At 43.4% G+C, this 21,345-nt stretch overlaps 1 protein-coding gene across 16 annotated transcripts in view; it reads left to right on the top strand.

Moving 5' to 3' along the window:
* Positions 1-21,345, top strand: part of CEP112 (centrosomal protein 112) — a 315,819-nt gene that overhangs the window by 91,887 nt on the left and 202,587 nt on the right. The gene's annotated exons all lie outside the window — the stretch shown is intronic.

Here is a 21,345-nt window from a genome sequence, read left to right as displayed (position 1 = left end):
TATTCTAAACTGTGAGCCAAATTAAGTGACTAAAACCGAAGCGTGATTATTTTGATCATAACCTTGCTGTGGTTTAGTTTGAGTCAGTTTTCCATCATGAATCTCTATTTTCAGAATTTTATTACTAGCCAATAAATTTTTTTTAAAGGAAAAAAATCAATTCAGCTGTTTTTAAGTGATAGGAATGTAAGAAAGAGAGCTTAGTGGTTTCAGATGCTTTCCTACTCTTAAATGAAAACAGATTAAACAACAATAACAACAATAAGATTTAGATCTTAGGACATTTAGCAATTCCTCTGTAGACTTTTTTGGAGGAGTTTGGATAATGATGTGTTTCGGTTCTATTTAAAAATGGACTATTATACAGGGATTGTTTAGCAAAGGCTTTGTTTTATGATACCTAAGCATACACATTAAAATATGTTTACATATATATTTGTCTTTTCTAATCGTTTACTAAGTTTATCAGGCCTTACTTATTACTGGATGATACTGTCCTGTAGTTTTTAGCTGGAAAATATTGTGTGTTCAGTGAATGTTGCGTTCTCACCGTGTTTCAGTGTCTATGATTCCTTCCCGTGCTGTAGTCCAGTTGGGAGGACGGTCAAGCCCTTGGGCAGGTACAGTGCAGAGCTTTGAGTGATGAGGACTTTCTTGGAAGAAAGGTCAGGAGGGCACTTGGCCCGAGAATCTGACTTAGGAAGAGAGCTTGCTCGGGCGCACTGTGTCCAGCTGACTCCCAGGGAATCAGCAAGTTCCATTTTCTGAGCTTTTCCACATGTCAAGCAGGAATAATTTAGAGAAAGGCCAAAAAGAACGTCTAGGGTCGCAGAGAGCAGGTGTGAGGTTCTCCCCGGGGTCGCACCGCCGCCCCCTGCCTGGTGGTGCCGCGAGCTGAGTGCCGGGCCTCTCGGGGTGTCGGTGTCGCCAGGCGGGGGCCAGGCGGCCTCGGAGGAGACTGGAGCGCGCTCCGCGTTGTCGGGTGACCGTGCTCGTGCGCCAGCTTGAACGGCGGCACAGGGAGGGCGTCCTGCTTGTGGACGAGATGTCCTCCCTCGACCCCTCGTTAATTCGTTGTTTTCCTCCGTAAAATGCTGGGTCACAACCTTCTCTATCGGCTCAAGGCTCCGCGGTTTCCTTTCTGTTTGCTCTACTTCGTCTCTCCTGTGACTTCTTTACACTTTTTTCTAGTAGTTTGTCGATGTGCATTTATTTTGTATCCATAAAGAAAGAGATAATTCCTTCAATAACAGTAAATCGACCAATATTTGTTTAGTACCTGCGATGTCTATATTTTGTAGTATCATGTGACAAGAAATGGAAGGTGTAGCAGCTATAGCTCAAGACGCAACCCTGTTCTTAACAGCCTTCTAGTCTGGCGTGGGCGTTCGGGGTCCATAGCGCTGCTAAGTGTCAAGCTGTTGCCCTAAATGCCACAGTGTGATATTTCCATCTTCACTGTGAAAAATTCCGAAGCCTCCATAGTTTCAATGTACAACATAACCTATCTAAGGCTTCAGAAGTGTTTACCAAAATGCGGAGTTTCGCTTGGAGTTAAAGAGAGCTGGTTTAGATTGTTGATGCTGTTCCTCGTGGATCTGCATCTTCCATTCCGCTTGTAGGAGCATCTTTATTCCCACTAAGTGTCTGTGTGACCTCAGTGATCTAGCACCTGGCACAGCGGGAGTGACCTGATCTGAAGTAGGAGAGTAGTTTGTTACGGGGTCTGCATGTCAGAGCAAACAGCACTACCTGGCTATTTCCCAGAAGGAGAATATTCTGGGGGCAACTGCTGCTGCTTTTCAATCCAAGAATAGTGTTAGAGCCGGTGGGTCCAGAGACACTTCCATTTTTCTAAAAGAGAGGCGTATGATATGGAAATTTGTCATGATTATTAACAGTTTTTTCCATAATAAAAATACACACAAAGGTGAAAAATCTGAGTTTTAGAATGCGGCAGCATCCGTCCATCCATCCATCCATCCTCTCACTCAGTAGGGTTGCTTGCCTCTGCGCATGTTGCGTGTACAGAAGAGGCTGTCAGAGCTGGAGGTAGCATGGGGATCAATAGGCTCCTGGACACACAATGCGTGTGTTCAGCTCGGTCTTGGATTCAGAGCTCGGGTGACACTTCACCCCCCACTGATGTGAAGAGCGACCCTGATTTGGAGTTGGCACCTACTGTGAATACAGCTCCTAAAGCTAATTTAATTTGCCTCCTTGTCCATGTTTTTCAGAAAAGAAAGTTTAAATTTACTCTCTTACACTTACAGCTTTTAGTCAACACATATCCTAAACATGTTTTTTGCTTTTTATTTCATTTTTGATGCAGAAAATATTTTATAGCCCCTTGTAACTAAAAAGTATCTGAAACTATAACTGTAAATGGTATGAATTGATGCGTTCATTTTTCAAAGATAAATATTTAAACCAAATGGGAAACTAAGTAATGAATGAAAAATCACCATAGGCAACAAAATAAGTTGGTGTGACTCTTCACAAGACTAACCAAAGGATGGTTTGCTTGGTTTTTTTGGAGGAGTTAATAGCTATGAACAACACGTGTAGATATTTGTACGTTTACCAAATTTGATTTCTAAGTTTTGGGTGGTGTAGAAATAATAGAGCATTGTTCTGAGATCTCGTATAAACTGACTATTCTAAAGCAAGCCGTGGAACCCTCTGAAGCCATCCTCTTTCAAAGTCCTCTGGCAGTGAAATGCAGAACTGCTTCAAAACAGATTTATTCTGGTCCATTCCAACTTCTTTTGTGTTGTCAGTTGTAACCATAAGTCTTTCTACTCTGACACTAATATATCTAAACTTTCAGCTTTTTAGTACTGAAAGTGAGTAGTGGTGATTTCACCGGAATATATTACGTAGGTCTTCAGACGTTCTGGTTGTGAATGGCCCTACAGGAAGCAAGCCCTTATTCAACTACACCGTTGATTCCGTCCGTCAGTACATCGTGCAGGGCACTGCCTGTTGGTGCCGACAGAGCACCAGGGGCTTTCACAGAGACCCCGGGGGGATTGTCGGTGAGGTTTTCCTGCTTAGCTTAACGTGAGGTATTCCTGACCTTCTTTTATTTACAGTAGTGTGAAATAGATATTTTGCCTCCTAGTGGGCAATGCATTGTTGGGATTCCTGCACTGTTTGTAAAAGTAGAAATTTTGCAATAAGGGGGAAATGCAGTGTTTCTGTCCCTATTTCAGGAGTTAGGGGAAGAATTATAGGCAACCCAGAAGCAGTCTGCTTGACCCTCTGAGTCCACGACGTCCTTGCAGAGCTCGGCCGCCCGAGGGCCCCTGCCTCATCTCGGCTGCTCACCTGGCTTCCCTTTGCTGCTTCCCATCGACTGGATGTTCAAAGTGTGCCATGCTCCTCTTTGAGGGATTTTTTTCTCTGTTCCTGTATGCAGAATGCAAATCAGTGCTTTCTTCCAGAGGCTGACCCAATAGAATGGCTTTAAAGCTACTCGGCTCTTCCTTTTGGAGAAAATCTGTCTTAGGGATTTAAATACAAAGTCTTATTTTCATCCTGGGGTTTCTATCTAGAATTTCTTTTTTTTTTAGAATGTTACTGATATTTTGTAGGGCTGATTCCACTCACATAATGGTGAAGGCAGGAAAATAAATGAGTGATTTTTTCTTTTTAGAGGTTACTTCAGCAAGTGAATATTTCCTGTGTTTATAATACAGAGATACAGTGAACTTATTACAAGAAACAGCAAATAAAATATCTGTATTTCTAAAACAGACTGAAATGGCTTATAGTATAAATAGAAATTAATATATAATTGAAATTAAAGTGTAATGTAACCATGTAAAGTATAATGGAGATGAAATGAAATGAACTTGTTTCTGTTTGAAATTCCAAATCCACCTTGACCGGAGCTGTTCCAGGCGGGTGGGAGGCGCGTGAGCTTCCTGTAAGAGCGTGGGCTCTGGCTCCAGCCCTCGTGGGTCCAGGCTCCAGCTCAGGTTCCCAGCCTGACGCTGGGCCTGGGGCTCCACCTGTCTGCTTGTTTTTACCTCCGTCACATGACCCTTCCTCGTAAGGTTGTGAGGAGGCTTGGAACAGTCACTGCAGGACACCTCCAACAGTGTCTGCTGTGTGTGCCAGCTCTTACCACTTTCTCTCTATCTTATGGAGGGACAGACAAGTTCGTCAGAAGAGGTGATCTTACCCTGGCACGTTTGTTTTAACAGCTTTCGTTCAGTTCACTTCAATCGCTCAGTCCTGTCCGACTCTTTGCGACCCCATGAATTGCAGCACGCCAGGCCTCCTGTCCATCACCAACTCCCGGAGTTCACTCTGACTCATGTCCATTGAGTTGGCGATGCCATCCGGCCATCTCATCCTCTGTCCCCAGCTTCTCCTCCTGCCCCCAATCCCTCCCACCATCAGGGTCTTTCCCAGTGAGTCAGCTCTCAGCATCAGGTGGTCAAAGTATTGGAGTTTCAGCTTCAACATCAGTCCTTCCAATCAACACCCAGGACTGATCTCCTTTAGGATGGACTGGTTGGATCTCCTTGCAGTCCAAGGGACTCCCAAGAGTCTTCTCCAGCACCACAGTTCAAAAGCATCAATTCTTCGACACTCAGCTTTCTTCATAGTCAACTCTCACATCCATACATGACCACTGGAGAAACCATAGCCTTGACTAGACGGACCTTAGTCGGCAAAGTAATATCTCTGCTTTTTAATAGCTGTCTAGGTTGGTCATAACTCTCCTTCCAAGGAGTAAGCGTCTTTTAATTTCATGGCTGCAGTCACCATTTGCAGTGATTTTGGAGCCCCCCAAAATGAAGTCAGACACTGTTTCCACCGTTTCCCCATCCATTTGCCATGAAGTGATAGGACCAGATGCCATGATCTTCATTTTCTGAATGTTAAGCTTTAAGCCAACCTTTTCACTCTCCTCTTTCACTTTCCTCAAGAGGCTTTTTAGTTCCTCTTCATTTTCTGCCATAAGGGTGGTGTCATCTGCATATCTGAGGTTATTGATATTTCTCCTGGAAATCTTGATTCCAGCATGTGCTTCTTCCAGCCCAGCGTTTCTCATGATGTACTCTGTATTATAAGTTAAACAAGCAGGGTAACAATATACAGCTTTGACGTACTCCTTTTTCTATTTGGAACCAGTCTGTTGTTCCATGTCCAGTTCTAACTCTTGCTTCCTGACCTGCATATAGGTTTCTCAAGAGGCAGGTCAGGTGATCTTGTATTCCCATCTCTTTCAGAATTTTCCACAGTTTATTGTGATCCACACAGTCAAAGGCTTTGGCATAGTCAATAAAGCAGAAATAGATGTTTTCCTGGAACTCTCTTGCTTTTTCAGTGATCCAGCAGATGTTGGCAATTTAATCTCTGGTTCCTCTGCCTTTTCTAAAAGCAGCTTGAACATCTGGAAGTTCACAGTTCACATATTGCTGAAGCCTGGCTTGGAAAATTTTGAGCATTACTTCACTAGCGTGTGAAACGAGTGCAATTGTGTGGTAGTTTGAGCATTACTTCACTAGCGTGTGAAACGAGTGCAATTGTGTGGTAGTTTGAGCATTCTTTGGCATTGCCTTTCTTTGGAATTGGAATGAAAACTGACCTTTTCCAGTCCTGTGGCCACTGCTGAGTTTTCCAAACTTGCTAGCATATTGAGTGCAGCACTTTCACAGCATCATCTTTCAGGATTTGAAATAGCTCGACTGGAATTCCATCAGCTCCACTAGCTTTGTTCGTAGTGATGCTTTTTAAGGCCGACTTGACTTCACATTCCAGGATGTCTGGCTCTAGGTGAGTGATCACACCGTCATGATTATCTGGGTCGTGAAGATCTTTTTTGTACGTTCTTCTGTGTATTCTTGCCACCTCTTCTTAATATCTTCTGCTTCTGTTAGGTCCATACCATTTCTGTCCTTTATCGAGCCCATCTTTGCATGAAATGTTCCCTTGGTATCTCTAATTTTCTTGAAGAGATCTCTAGTCTTTCCCATTCTGTTATTTTCCTCTATTTCTTTGCATTGATTGTTGAGGAAGGCTTTTTTATCTCTCCTTGCTTCTTTGGAACTCTGCATTCAGATGCTTATATCTCTCCTTTTCTCCTTTGCTTTTCACTTCTCTTCTTTTCACAGCTGTTTGTAAGGCCTCCCCAGACAGCCATGTTGCTTTTTTTGCATTTCTTTTCCATGGTTCCTATTTGGGGATGGTCTTGATCCCTGTCTCCTGTACAGTGTCACACAACCTCCATCCATAGTTCATCAGGCACTGTATCTATCAGATCTAGTCCCTTAAATCTATTTCTCACTTCCACTGTATAATATGCTACTGTATAATATGGCCAATATGCTACTGGAGATCAGTGGAGAAATAACTTCAGAAAGAATGAAGGGTTGGAGCGAAAGCAAAAACAATACCCAGTTGTGGATGTGACTGGTGATAGAAACAAGGTCCAATGCTGTAAAGAGCAATGTTGCATAGGAACCTGGAATGTTAGGTCCCATGAATCAAGGCAAATTGGAAGTAGTCAAACAGGAGATGGCAAGAGTGAACGTCAACATTCTAGGAATCAGCAAAGTAAAATGGACTGGAATGGGTGAATTTAACTCAGATGACCATTATATCTACTACTGCGGGCAGGGATCCCTCAGAAGAAATGGAGTAGCCATCATGGTCAACAAAAGAGTCCGAATTGCAGTACTTGGATGCAATCTCAAAAACGACAGAATGATCTGTTTGTTTTCAAGGCAAACCGTTCAATATCACAGTTAAATTTGGTGTTGGAATACGGAATGAAGCAGGGCAAAGGCTAATAGAGTTTTGCCAAGAGAACACACTGGTCGTAGCAAACACCCTCTTCTAACAACACAAGAGAAGACTCTACACATGGACATCACGAGATGGTCAACATCGAAATCAGATTGATTATATTCTTTGCAGCCAAAGATGGAGAACTATACAGTCAGCAAAAACAAGACCAAGAGCTGACTGTGGCTCAGATCATGAACTCCTTATTGCCAAATTTAGACTTAAACTGAGGAAAGTAGGGAAAACCACTAGACCATTCAGGTATGACCAGAATCAAATGTACAGCCTAGTGACTTGTATTGTTGCAGATTATACCCCGTCATAAGCTATTATAAGATGAAGGCTGTAACTTCCTGTGCTGTGCCTGTATCCTTGTTGCTTATCCACTTTATACATAGTCGTTTGTACCTGTTAGTCCCATGCCCCGATTTTCCCCTCCCCTCCTCTCCCCTTCGCTAGGGACAGCTGCGTTTTCTGTGTCTGCACGTCTGCTTCTAGTTTGCATGCATGTTCATCTGCATTATTTGTTAGATTCCGCACATAGTGAGGCCGCACAGTGTCTGTCTTTCGCTGCCGGACTGCGCTAAGCACGGTGTTCTCCAGGTCCTGCCGCGTCGCTGCGGCAGAGGCGCGTTCCTTTCCGCGGCTGAGTCGTGCTCCGGCGGCGCGTCTTCCTTCTCGATTCCCCCGCTGATGGGCGCTTGCGCTGTTCCCGGGGCTGGGCTGTTGGAAGGAGCGCGGCTGTGCACACTGGGTGCGCGTGTGTCCGCTTCTTCGTGTGTACCCAGGAGTGGAACTGCCAGATCGCCCGGCGTTGTTTCCTTGGTCTGTGGAGGAGCGCTGCGCAGTGGGCCTGTGACAGTCCGTCCGTCCCTGCTGCTGCCGGCGTCCCCGCGAGCGCTTTCTGCGCCTGGGGTGTTGGCACCCGCGCCCTGCGGAGCGCGCTCTTTCCCAGGTACCAGCCTCCGCCCGGCTGTCAGGTTGTGCGGAGACGCAGCGCGCGGGAGGGGCCCTCAGACCGCAGGGGGCGGCGCGGAGCCGGCGGGAGCACCAGAGGGGAGCTGTGACTTTGCTCACTTTTACGTCACCCTGGTGGACGGTGGAACCTCTGATTCGGAAAACACAGTCACTTCTGTTCAGGAGGCTCTAAGACCCACGGGATCTGACTCATGGACCTGCTAGCTGGTGACTGGGTGACTAAAATTGAGCAGCTATGAGAGCAAGGAAGGGATGTGAAAACGTCTTGAGGGCTAATTTTACCATAGTCTTGATTTTCACAGATATTCCTCCATCCCATAAGGATTTCTGTTATTGATAATTGGCCTTTATAGAAAATGCATAATTTCATTTTCATGTACCATTACCCACAAGCACAGTTTCACTTGCACACAGAACTGTTAGAAAACATTCCTGCTGTTTTCTGAAATGATTCACAGTGCTCTTGAATTATATTTTAATTTGACCTGTTTTGAAGCCAACTCTCAATGCTAGTGATGTTCAGCAAATGTTCACCATCTGGTTTATTGAAAGTTATTCTTACACAAAAATGAACAGCACCTGTTCTTCTGCCTGGTTTATCTACGGTTTTGTTTTTTATTAAATAGTTTTGGGGTGTTATTTTTCCAACAAACTGACATACGGCTTTATAAAAGCAGTGCTTGCTCTCTCAGGATGCATAGGTTCTTAATCTCTCCCTGCAGTGGAAGGTAGGCTACCCCTAGAGTCATATTTTTAGAGAAGTTGTATTTTTAAACACGGATGGAAAAGCTTTCCTATAAGGGTCTTTTAAATCTCCTTCGTTTATCTCTGGTTGTGTGTTGTCATAAATCAACATTTATAATATTAGTAGGAACAGGGATTAATCTTCAAATAAGAATGCCTCAGAGTAGAGATAGTAAAACCGCAGTTATAATGACAGTGTTTTTGTATTTTTATTTGCTGGAGACTAATCTTATAGAAGATTTAAATGGGATATTAAACAACCTTGTGATTATTCAGAGACGTGGACTACATGCTGATGAAGTTTGTTTTTCATTTGAACAAGGCTTACTGCAAAAATCTGGATAAAGATGCATTCAAAGCAGGTAGTTTTGCAGTTTGCCCCCGAGGCTGGAAGTTTGAATTTTGGTAGAAAGGGAGAGCTTGGTTAAATCCAGTCTTGTGTAGGGATTTTAAAGTACCGCTGAATAGTATAATTCCAAATTTATTTTTATTTATCGCTGAAGTGAGAAGCTGTGGCTTAGTCATTTTGTTTGTAAGTTGTTTTTTTTTTTAAAGAGAAACCTCTAAGAATTAATAGTGATATATACTTTAAAATGGAAAAATAAAAAAAGAATCCAGGAGCCTCTAGGAAGAAGCTAAAGGAAGCCTGCAAACTTGGATACTCAGTCTGAAGATTTCTATGCCTTTTAAGTGAATGAAACATCTTTACAGGGTCACCTTGATAAGACGTTTTATTCTGTGTAGAAAACAAGATTTTTACTTTTTAAGTTTTCTTGGAGGAGTAACTAAAAATAGGTTCCACTGCAATATCAAAATAGGCTGTATGGTGTTGGTTTTAACCAAGAATATATAAATTTAAAGACTGATTAAGTCTGAATTTTCAGTTTTTTTCTTTTATTTTATGGTACTTATTAAAGAAGATGTGGTGTTGGTTTAAACCAAGGCATGGTGGTTTAGTCACCAAATCATGTCCCACACTTTGTGCCCCATCGACTGTAGCCTACCAGGCTCCTGTGTTCATAGGATTTTCCAGGCAAGAGGACTGGGCTGCCATTTCCTTCTCCAGGGGATCTTGCTGACCCAGGGACTGGACCTGGCGCTTCTGCACTGCAGGCGGTTTCTTCGCTCCTTCTCCAGGGGAGCCCATAATGAAGAATATGTAAAGGCTGATTAAGTTTGTGAATATTCAGTTTTTTTTCTTTTATTATTATTACTAAAATTAAGAACAGATACAGTTTACAGTACATTTTCAATTAAAATATATCAGATTTTCATATTTACCTATAATGTTACCACTAAAAACCTAGATATTATATAGAGTTGGAGAGCAGGAAGATATTATTTGAAATGTATGAAATCATTTTAGATTTTATACAGCTAAAATTAAATTATGTCAAAGCTGGATTAAATATAACCAGAAATTGGTAAATTATTTTATAGTTGAGTTATTTAAGAAGTTTATTGTATGTCACTGCCACTTAAGTTCTAGGCTAATCTAAAAAAGAAATGCTTTTTTTTCTACCATCGTTAACAGAAGACTTCTGTTCAAGTGAACCTCAAGGTCCTTGGAGGTTGAACTCTGGTTGCCAACATTGTGCAATGAGAAAGCTTTTCAAAGTATCTGTTCTTTAGCTTTATTTTTATCACAAACTAGTACATGCTTGCTGTAGAGAATTGTAAAATTACAGAAGAGCACAGATTAAAAAGTCAAAATCGCTTACGGTCACATTAAATAGAACTATCTACTGTCTTGCCATTTTATTATCTTATTGAAGTTAATCCATTTACATGAGTATTAGTTTCAGCTGTAGCATGTAACATTTGATATTTTTATACATTACAACATTCAAAAAACGAAGATCATGGCATCCAGTTCCATCATTTCATGGCAAATACATGGAGAAACAATGGAAACAGTGACAGATTTTATTTTCTTGGGCTCCAAAATCACTGCAGATGGTGACTGCAGCCACAAAATTAAATGACGCTTGCTCCTTGGAAGAAAAGCTATGACAAACCTAGATAGCATACTCAAAAGCAGAGACATCAATTTGCCAACGAAGGTCTGTCTAGTCAAAGCTATGGTTTTTCCAGTGGTCATGTATGGATGTGAGAGTTGGACTATAAAGAAATCTAAGCGCCGAAGAATTGATGTTTTTGAACTGTGGTGTTGGAGAAGACTCTTGAGAGTCCCTTGGACTGCAAGGAGATCCAACCAGTCCATTCTGAAGGAGATCAGTCCTGGGTGTTCACTGGAAGGACTGATGCTGAAGCTGAAACTCCAGTACTTTGGCCACCTGATGCGAAGAGCTGACTCATTGGAAAAGACTCTGATGCTGGGAGGGACTGGGGGCAGGAGGAGAAGGGGACGACAGAGGATGAGATGGCTGGATGGCATCACCGACTCAATGGACATGAGTTTGAGTGAACTCCGGGAGGTCGTGAAGGACAGGGAGGCCTGGTGTGCTGCATCCCATGGGGTCGCAAAGAGTCGGACACGACTGAGGGGCTGAGCGTGAACAACACCTTAGCAAATGGTCCCCGCGCTGAGCCTCTGCCGCCTGTCACCATGCAGTCACTGCGCTCCTGAGGGGTGTGCCCCGAGGTGTTCACGACCTCCCCACGACTCACCTGCTCACGGCTGCACCCGCCCCTCTTCATCCCCTCGCCTGTCCCGTCCAGCCCCTCACTCCTGTCTCCTCTGCCGGCTGCTGGTTGGTTCTCTTATCTGTGAAGTCTATTTCTGTCTGTCCTGTTTTGTTGGTTTGTTTTGGTTTTTAGAAAGCTGCGCTGAGACACCATCCCACACTTGTTAGCAGGGCAATTATCATAAAGACAGCAAATAAGCAAGTGTTGTGAGGATGTGGATTAAAGGGGACTCTCGGGAAATGTTGGGTGGGATGTAAATTGGAACATCCGCTATGGAAAACAGTACGGAGGTTTCTCAAAAATTAAAAGTGAACTGCGATATGATTCAGCGGTTCCACTTCTGGGTGTTTATCTGAAGGAAACAAAACATAATCTGAAATGTTATGTGCACCCCGGTGTCATAACCGCATTATTTACAATAACCTAGATGTGGACGCAGCCTAACTGTCCATCAGTAGATGAACAGGCAAGAAAGATGTGTCTACACACAATGGAATGTCATTCAGCCATAAAAAGAAGGAAATCTTGCCTTTTTTTTTTTACAACATGGATAGACTTGGAAGGTATTATGCCAAGTGGAACAAATCACGTAGAGAAAGACGAATGTATGATTTCACTTAAAGGTACCATCTGTTATATCGTTTTAATTGCTATAAATACAAATTAAATGTTGAACTTTAATAGAATGAGAATATCCCCTTCCAGATTCTATTCTTTTTTTTAATCTTTTTTAAAATTATGTTTTCTAAGTAATGGATCTAGCTGAACCAAAATCTTCAATACATTTTTTTAAATACTGAACTCCTTCATCTGGTACTTTTGCTGAATTTATTTTCAATGTTTTAGGTTGAAGGTTTTTGATAGACACCTTATTTCAGGTTAAGGAAACTCCCTTGCATTCCTAAGAATTCTTTATATTTTTAGAAATGAATGGATATTACAGGGTATAAAAAGGTTTTTGTTTTTATTAAGTTGACCATTTAATTTTTAAAAAATGGTTTAAAAAAGTTTTTTAAAAAATTCGACTTTATTAGCAAATTTTAATTATACAATACAATGTTATCAACGACAGTTATCTTTATATCCTCAGACGTTATTTATCTTTAAGTTAAAGTTTGTGTTCTTTTAACCCATCTCCCCCTATCTCCCCTACCCTCAGCTCCAGGCGACTATTGTTCTCTGTTTCTGCGTGTTCAGTTTTTTAAGTATAGTTGATTTACAATGTTGTGTCAATTTACGCTGTACAGGAGAGTGATTCAGTTATACATATGCGTACAATCTTCTTTGTAGTCTGTTCCATTATGGTTTATCAAGTGATATCCTTTAGAAGGTTTTGTGTGCACTTAATGTGTGCTTTGCTGCTGTTGAGTGGAATGTCCCTCAGCTGCATCTGATCTAATGCATAGTTCAAGTGCAAAGTCTCCTTACCGGCTTTCTCTCCGGCTGGCCTACCCATTGTTGAAAGTAGGGTTGGTACCCCTGCTGTCATTTTATTGTCTGTCTCTGTCTTCAGGTCTGTTAATACGTGCGCGTCATGTATCTCTTTTCTCCTGTCTTAGGTGCGTGAGTATTTACGAGTGCTGCATTCTTTGGACCCGGTGCCCCGTTTATCGTCATATAGGACCGCCTTTGTCTCTTGTTGCAGCTGCTGGCTTCAGGTCTCTTGTGTGGTATTCTGGTTTCCGTTTGCTGTGGATCATCTCCTTTTATCCCTCTGCTTTCAGACTGTGTGTACTGGAAGCTGAGGTGAATCTCTTGTAGGCTTAGTTATAGGCAGCATATAGTTGAGTCTGTTCTGTTTTCTTAATCCTAATTCATATGGCCACTCTCTACCTTTATTTACACTGGAGTATTTAATCCGTTTACATTTAAAGTAGTGGCAGTTAGGGGTTTGCTGCTGCCATTTTACGGTTTTCTGGCTGCCCGTAACCCCTTTGTTCATTTATCCCTTCCATGCTCTCTTCCCTGGTGGTTTGATGACTGTCTGTAGGGGTCTGCCGTGACTCCTGTGTCCTGATCTCCGGGTGTCTGTGGAGTCTAAACCCTGTGCTCCGCAGGGAGGAGCTGGGGGTGGAGAGTGGGGAGGTTTATGGCAGGAGTGTGCATCCTGCTCCGCCGGACATGGCCCGGGTGTGTCACCGCGGGCCCACTGTTCCTGTGCCCGTTAAGAACCGCAGCCCATTAAGGTCCGCTGCTGCCAGAGCCGGGCAGTGTGTAGGAGCTGCTCGGCTAGTTTCTGGATTTCTTTAGAGTGACTCACGCTGCGCGGCTGTACCTTCAGGGTGTCTGCAGGGGGCGGGGCCTGCTGGGTCCTCGTCTGGTGACGCCCTCTGTCGTGAAGTGCTTTCTCTTCTTCCTGAAACTCTGTCCTCTCTGTGCTTGCATGGTGCCAGACGCATCCCACAGTTTTCTTCCTACTTGATTGGAGGCTCTTTTTCAGTCTCCTTTGCGCTGAGTCCTCCTTCCCACCAGGATCCCATGTTTCTAAGTTGCCTGGGTTCAGTCCTAGACCATCTCTTTTCCTGTGTGTATGCCCGCTCCTTGAGTGATTTCGTAAGCTCTGTAAAAAGTGCCGTGCGTTTGGTAAAGCTCACGTCTTTATCTCTGGCCCAGAGCTGCCTGGTACACTCCAAGTCTTCTGTTCAGCATCTTCATTGAGTTATTTTTTTAACACTTCTTTCCACATCCACTTAAAAAATCTCTTGTCATTCCTTCATATTTATGATTTTTTTACTAAATTTTTCATCAGTTTTTTGAACTCTGAGTATGTGTTTAAGATGGTTTATAGCATTATTGATTTAATTTTCTGTACCTACATTTCTGCTCTCTTTTATTTTTATTATGAAATTTTATTGCGCTCTAAGTGTTTCTCTTTTTAAATCCCTTTTCATCTTAATCATTCCTTGTTTTAAATATTATTGATATTTTAAATCTTAGCAAATTCTTAAGGCTTTACCCCCTATACCGTTAGACGGTCATCTATCTTTCCAGTATGTCACAGTTTTTCTGACATTTTCTTCTGGATTTTATATTAATAGGTTTTTCTTCTGAGTGTCTAGGATGTTTTCTCCCCTGGTTCTATTCCTAGCTCATGCAGTGGCTTTCAGATTGTAACTGATGTTTGTCTGTGTTGTTCCTCAACTTTGAACAGGGCACATTTTGTTTGGTCTTGAGTTAATTATTTAGCAAACGCATGAATTTCTGCTTTGGTGGGTGCCATCTGACGCCAGAGTGCTGCGTGTTTGGGTGTGGGTCTTCTCTGCTCCATGTTGACTTGCATGCCTTCCGTGTTCTTAGAGATATGCAACTGGGTAGAAAGAAGCTATTTGTCAGCTGCCAGTGAAGCTCCAAGTTTCTGGGAAAATATCGCCTAGAGAAACTTTGCTTTACTGACGAGATACTTTTTCATAACCTGTATGATGAGTATCTACTTTTTCTGAACAAATGTGAATCCATAGTTCTCAGTATGTTTTGAATTCAGATTTCTTCTTTTTGTGTCCATCCATATCACTTTCTTTATGGAGATTAGAGTCTTCTATATACAGCACATTACCATGTGTCCTTTACTCGCAGTCTGGACATCTTCTGGGAGTTCCTGACTCTGAATGGATATGTATAAAATATCAATATATGTTGCTGTGTAGCTCCCTTTTTGAGGAGGAATCCCAGCTACCAAAATATTTTTTTTTTTTTTTTTAGACACAGAATCTTTGACCTGAGGAAGGAAGGAAGATTCTTCCTTCCTCATTTTTCAAAGCTTCTGTTTCCTGAGACCAATTTCTTTGCTCTCAGGTGGATCTGTATAGCTTTTTGTTGTTGTCTTTTAACAGTCCACTTCCATTTGCTTTGTATTTATTGGAGATTCCTCTCAAGTTTTTTCACTGAGTTGTTTGTTTCTCCATCTCAGTTCTTGTTATTGGGATTTTTTAAATATTTTTCTACTTTCTCTTTGTAGCTATGTTAGTAAGTATTTGAGAGAGTCTATTCAGGAGATGGTAGCCAGATGTCACTTTGTGTATGAAGAAGAAAACTGTTCTTAACATATTTTTGATAGAATTCTTTTTGAAATGTAATACACACCTTCCCATCCATTTTATCCTTGCCTAATGAAAACAATTTTTCGCAAGTTGGCATCATCATTTTTGGAATCAATTATTGTAATTTGGTGTAGATTCAATTATAGATTAGTTTGTGTGACTAAAATCTAAACATGTAGTGACCTTTTTGTGACCTTGAAACTTGATTTTTTTTGTTTAAGTCCTTGATCTCAGCTTGCTCTGTGGTCTTTGCCTCTTTTTCAAGAGGACAGCGCGCCCCGTGAGCTGGGTGACCTCCTGAGCTGTGCAGCAGTGTTAGCTTTCTGCAAAATTAATAAGTGAATCAAAGGCTGACTCAGATCTCCCAAATGGTTTTTTTTTTAACTCCAGAAAATCATCATATTCTCTGTTGCCATGAGTGTTCTTTGATTTTTCACACCAGTGAGATATGCTTTATTAATATAATAGAGCACAGCCGGCTCCTTCTGAGCTTTCATCCTTATTTTAAAGATTCTCGACACCGTTCACGGAGCACGTAGGGAAGCCCTGTCCTCACTCTCCGTCGCCTTGTCTGCCTCCAGGGCCCTGTCACTAATCCCGCGACAGTGGTGCCATTCCTGCCCGGGCAACCCCAGCCTCAGATAGTCTCCGCAGTTAACGTCCACCTGGTAACGTGTTCATGTCCGAGTCATGAGGCTGGAAGCACACCGACCAGCTTTCTGGAAGAAGATTGTGTCAGAGTGTAATAAACGCAGATGAGGGAGTGCCAGACGTTTCCATCCGCGGGAAAAGCCTGCTTCCGCCTCCTCACTGCGTTTCCTGTATTCCTCCCCTAAGCCGTAGTCCCCCGAGTTTGAGGTCATGAAATTTAGCAAGAGAATTTGAAAATTGGAGGCTTTGTTACCATTTGGAGCCTCTAGTTTTTATTGCTTGATATAAAATCTACTCATGTTAGGTGTGGAATACACAGATGTCAAGGAACTTTGAAGAGACCTTGAGTAATTTGAACCATGTATCTCTATTCCTAGTGGAAAGTGAAAATGCCCCAGAGGAGGTTTTCTGTGGAGTAAACCCGGTCTGGAAATGGTCTGCATTGAAAGACCTGACGGCCTTTTGATGTCTGATTCTTTGATTTGGCCTTTTCTCTGTAAAGGGATGCTGTGTGATTATAATTAGAAACATTTCAAGTTCTTTACCGGGGAGTTAATTGCTCCCTGATTGCTCTATTGGGGATGATCCTGTGGCCTTGCTTGGTAGTGGGGTCTGAAGCTGTTACTGACGAGACACTCGCCGAACAGCAGGCAGAGTTTGGTCACAGCCCTGATGGGAAGTCACTTGCCTTGCAGGTTTGGCTGGGATGTGAACATACGTTTATTATGTATTTAACATGTTTCATTGTAATGATTTTCTAAGTAGTTAGTGGGGATATAATAGTTTGGTTTTCTTGAAAATTTTGCCGTTATGTTTGAAGTTGGAAATTATGGATAAGTAAGTAAGAATAAGTAAGTAAGAAACCTATATGCAGGTCAGGAAGCAACAGTTAGAACTGGACATGGAACAACAGACTGGTTCCAAATAGGAAAAGGAGTACGTCAAGGCTGTATGCTGTCACCCTCCTTATTTAACTTATATGTACACCATGAGAAACGCTGGGCTGGAAGAAGCACAAGCTGGAATCAAGATTGCTGGGAGAAATATCAATCACCTCAGATGTGCAGATGATACCACCCTTGTGGCAGAAAGTGAAGAGGAACTAAAAAGCCTCTTGATGAAATTGAAAGTGGGGAGTGAAAAAGTTGGCTTAAAGCTCAACATTCAGAAAATGAAGATCATGGCATCTGGTCCCATCTCTTCATGGGAAATAGATGGGAAACAGTGGAAACAGTGTCAGACTTTATTTTTTGGGCTCCAAAATCACTGCAGTTGGTGACTGCTGCCATGAAATGAAAAGACGCTTACTCCTTGGAAGGAAAGTTATGACCAACCTAGACAGCATATTCAAAAGCAGAGACATTACTTTGCCAACAAAGGTCTGTCTGGTCAAGGCTATGGTTTTTCCTGTGGTCATGTATGGATATGAGAGTTGGACTGTGAAGAAGACTGAGTGCCGAAGAATTGATGCTTTTGAACTGTGGTGTTGGAGAAGACTCTTGAGAGTCCCTTGGACTGCAAGGAGATCCAACCAGTCCATTCTGAAGATCAGCCCTGGGATTTCTTTGGAAGGAATGATGCTAAAGCTGAAGCTCCAGTACTTTGGCCACCTCATGCAAAGAGTTGACTCATTGGAAAAGACCCTGATGCTGGGAGGGATTGGGGGCAGGAGGAGAAGGGGACGACCCAGGATGAGATGGCTGGATGGCATCACTGAGCTGATGGACGTGAGTCTGAGTGAACTCCAGGAGATGGTGATGAACAGGGAGGCCTGGCGTGCTGCGATTCATGTGGTCGCAAAGAGTCAGACACGACTGAGCGACTGAACTGAACTGATGGTGCCAGAACAGACTCCTGAGAGTCCCTGGGACTACAGGGAGATCAAACCGGTCAATCTTAAAGGAAATTAACCCTGAATATTCATTGGAAGGACTGATGCTGAAGCTAAAGCTCCAGTACTTTGGCCACCTGATGCAAAGAGCTGACTCACTGGAAAAGACCCTGATGCTAGGAAAGATTGAAGGCAGGAGGAGAAGGGGGCATCAGAGAATGGGATGGCTGGATGGCATCACCAATGCAACGCATGTGAACTTGGGCAAACTTCGGGAGATGATGAGGACCAGGGAGGCGTGGCGTGCTGCGGTCCATGTGGACACGCCTGGGCACCTGGACCCAGCCACCAAGTGGAAGGCACTGCCAGAGCTTCACATTCTCATTTCTTACGCGACTTGAGGAGGTCTCGGCTTTGCATCGACACTAACACTGCACCATCTTGAGCGCGGCTACCGCTGTGCTTTGGGGAGCTGTGAGTGTCCTGTTCTTCTTGAAAGCAGCTTGCTCAAGTATGGCTGCTGGTGGCGGTGGGCACCCATCTGTTCTCTTTTCTGCTTGAGCATCTGAAACCACTTTGGATGGGGAGCAGTCAGAGTTTCCATTTTACTGAGAGCATTCCTGAGCGTCAGCAGGCGTGCTGACACGACCCTCCTCCCAGAGGCAGGATGAGCAGCACGGAGAGAGGACAGAAAGCGGCAGCGACCTCGCCTCCAGCCGAGGAGGCCGCTGGCCTCGGTCCTCCTTTGCGGGCGCGTCTTCGTGGACTTCTGCGTTTCTTCTCGCTGCCTCAGAGAGTGTCTGTCTGATGTGACTGTCAGAAGGCCTCCTTGGCAGAGACGGTTGGGACACTATTTCACACAATAGGTTTAATTTGGAACATGAGATCTTTAGGCTTTTGAATGTTTTGTTCAAGAACTAAGTTTGCAAAACTCATACTTTTTAGCTTCTTGAGTTTTACCATAATCAAGATTGATTTTAGCAGTGGGATGTGGTTAAATTAATGTGATCCTGACGAGGAATTGATATTAATACAATATAGCAATACTTTGTTTAATGTTTTATGGTCAACAAATGATTTAAAAGCACATTCCCTTAATGTAGCCTCAGAAGAACTTTGTGTGGTTGGTTGTTATTATCTGCAATTTCAAGGGAGAAGCTGAGGCATTTGAAGGAGGGGAAGCAGTGTAGTGGGCCTGGCTCAGCCCTCCTCTCGCCCCGGAGGAGCTGACAGGCGTTCACACTCTGGGCCAGTCGGGGGCGGCGGGACCGGAGGCCAGCGCAAGGCGCGCGGCCCGCAGGCGCACTTCCAGCAAAAGGTGGCATCTTGTGATTAAGGAAAACATGTCATCGGCACGGGCTTCTCTCTCCCCCTCCCTAGAGGTGATCACGCGTTTCTTGTCCACATTTTATGCTTTTCCCACTTCTTTTAAAGGCTGTGTTAGCCTCCTTGGAATGATAGCTGATTTTCATTAGGAGGAATTCTCTTCAAGGGGAGTTGTCTGTCCCCTCTGCAAATAGACTCTTGATAGTCGTAACCGAGTAATTCACCACACAGACCAGGATGTGCGTGAATCCCACAGCGGGAATCGCAGATTGGCCCCGAATTCCGACTCCCGCTGTATGCGCTTGAGCATGAGCGTTGTAATTCCAAAACAGATGCCGCACGCTTTTCTTTTCCTAACTTCTGCTTTTAAGGCTCCGAGTTGTTTTAAGAAATGCTGAGACTGCATCCTACACGTTTTCATACGTCCTATTTTCCTTGTGATTCATTTACAAGTATAATTAGTTCACGATCTTCAGTAGGATTTCTTACTAGACAGAAGTTACCTCATGGCGTGTTTTCCGCTTTCCAAAGAAACGCCCTTTATCCCCTCTCAGCAGGCAGAGATAGGAAACAGGGGTGCACACACCCACACGCATGGATGTGTGTCTATTCACATATGTACACCAGCACACATACCTTCCTCTGCTTCTACATGTAGCTAAACATATAAGCGGCATGCGTTCACACTAAGCCCAGCTCCAGGGAGATGCCGCAGGTGAGCCTCTCCTCACGTGCCCTTCCCTGTTCTGACAGAGAGAAACCTGACTTCCAATATCTGTAAAGTTGTTAGCTCAAAGCCTGAATGCCAGGAAGTGGTTTTTGAATTGATAAACCATACTTCTGGGAAGAAGAACCCTAAAGCCATGGTTTAATTCTTCTCTGAGTTCTCTTTGTCCTGAGTCTTGTGATCCGAGTATTGTCTTCAGAAGTTACCCCGGCTGTTTCTTCTCTCTCCTCCTCTCTGTGGTTATGTTATTAATCATCTGAAGTGTGACCAGGCTTTTTATGGTGGTGTTTCACCTTAGGATTTCCCTCCTCCGTCCTGTTTTATTCCTTCCTTTTCAGTCAGTGGAACATGAGCATGGTTTTAAGAATCAGACCTGGACCGCAAGGCGCGATTGCAGAGCAGTGTCCCCCAGCTCCGCTCTGCTCCCAGGCTCCCTGCAGACCGCCGGTCTCCTCAGCCTCTGGCCAAGCCTCTCTGTGTGCATTTTGCACAAATGAGCTCTTAGACTTTCTCTTCATTCGTACACTTTCCTTTTTCCCTTTATTGTAAACTGGAAGTCAGTCGCTGCTCTTACGTCGGCACGGTATATGCAACTGCCGTCCTGCCTGGGGACCTGCAGATCGCATCCAGTGTTCGCAATGGTGAATGATGCTGAGAAGGATAACCGAGTAGATATATGTTTATGTCGTCTTCGAAATTTATATTGAGGATAACTTTGGAAATGAGAATGCTGGGTGAAAAGACAAACAGATTTGTAGTTTTGCTGAGTATTGCCAAAGTGTCCTTTGTGAAGTCTGCACTGATTCACCATCTCCTGGCTGCACATTAGAATGGCTTTTGGCTTACAGTCTTCCAAGTAGGATGTGTTGTTCTGTTTTAAAATTTTTGAAGTTCTGCTAGGTGATAAGCAGTTTCTCAATATTGTCTTAATTTGCTTTCTCTTTGTGAGAGTAAACATATTTTCATATATTTAAGGGCTATTTTAACAGTCTTTAAGCTGGTTTTAGAAAAGGCAGAGGAACCAGAGATCAAATTGCCAACATCTGCTGGATCATGGAAAAAGCAAGAGAGTTCCAGAAAAACATCTATTTCTGCTTTATTGACTATGCCAAAGCCTTTGACTGTGTGGTTCACAATAAACTGTGGAAAATTCTGAAAGAGATGGGAATACCAGACCACCTGACCTGCCTCCTGAGAAATCTGTATACAGGTAAGGAAGCAACAGTTAGAACTGGACATGGAACAACAGACTGGTTCCAAACAGGAAAAGGAGTAATGTTGGAGAAGACTCTTGAGAGTCCCTTGGACTGCAAGGACATCCAACCAGTCCATTCTAAAGGAGATCAGTCCTGGGATTTCTTTGGAGGGAATGATGCTAAAGCTGAAGATCCTGTACTTTGGCCACCTCATGAGAAGAGCTGACTCATTGGAAAAGACCCTGATGCTGGGAGGGATTGGGGGCAGGAGGAGAAGGGGACGACAGAGGATGAGATGGCTGGATGGCATCACCGACTTGATGGACATGAGTTTGAGTGAACTCCGGGAGTTGGTGATGGACAGGGAGGCCTGGCGTGCTGCGATTCATGGCCGACTGAACT

Source organism: Capra hircus, chromosome 19 (assembly GCF_001704415.2).
Source record: "Capra hircus breed San Clemente chromosome 19, ASM170441v1, whole genome shotgun sequence".
NCBI classification, from domain to species: domain Eukaryota; kingdom Metazoa; phylum Chordata; class Mammalia; order Artiodactyla; family Bovidae; genus Capra; species Capra hircus.
Note: the sequence above shows the minus strand (reverse complement) of the source record. Positions and strands in the feature narration are given on the sequence as shown.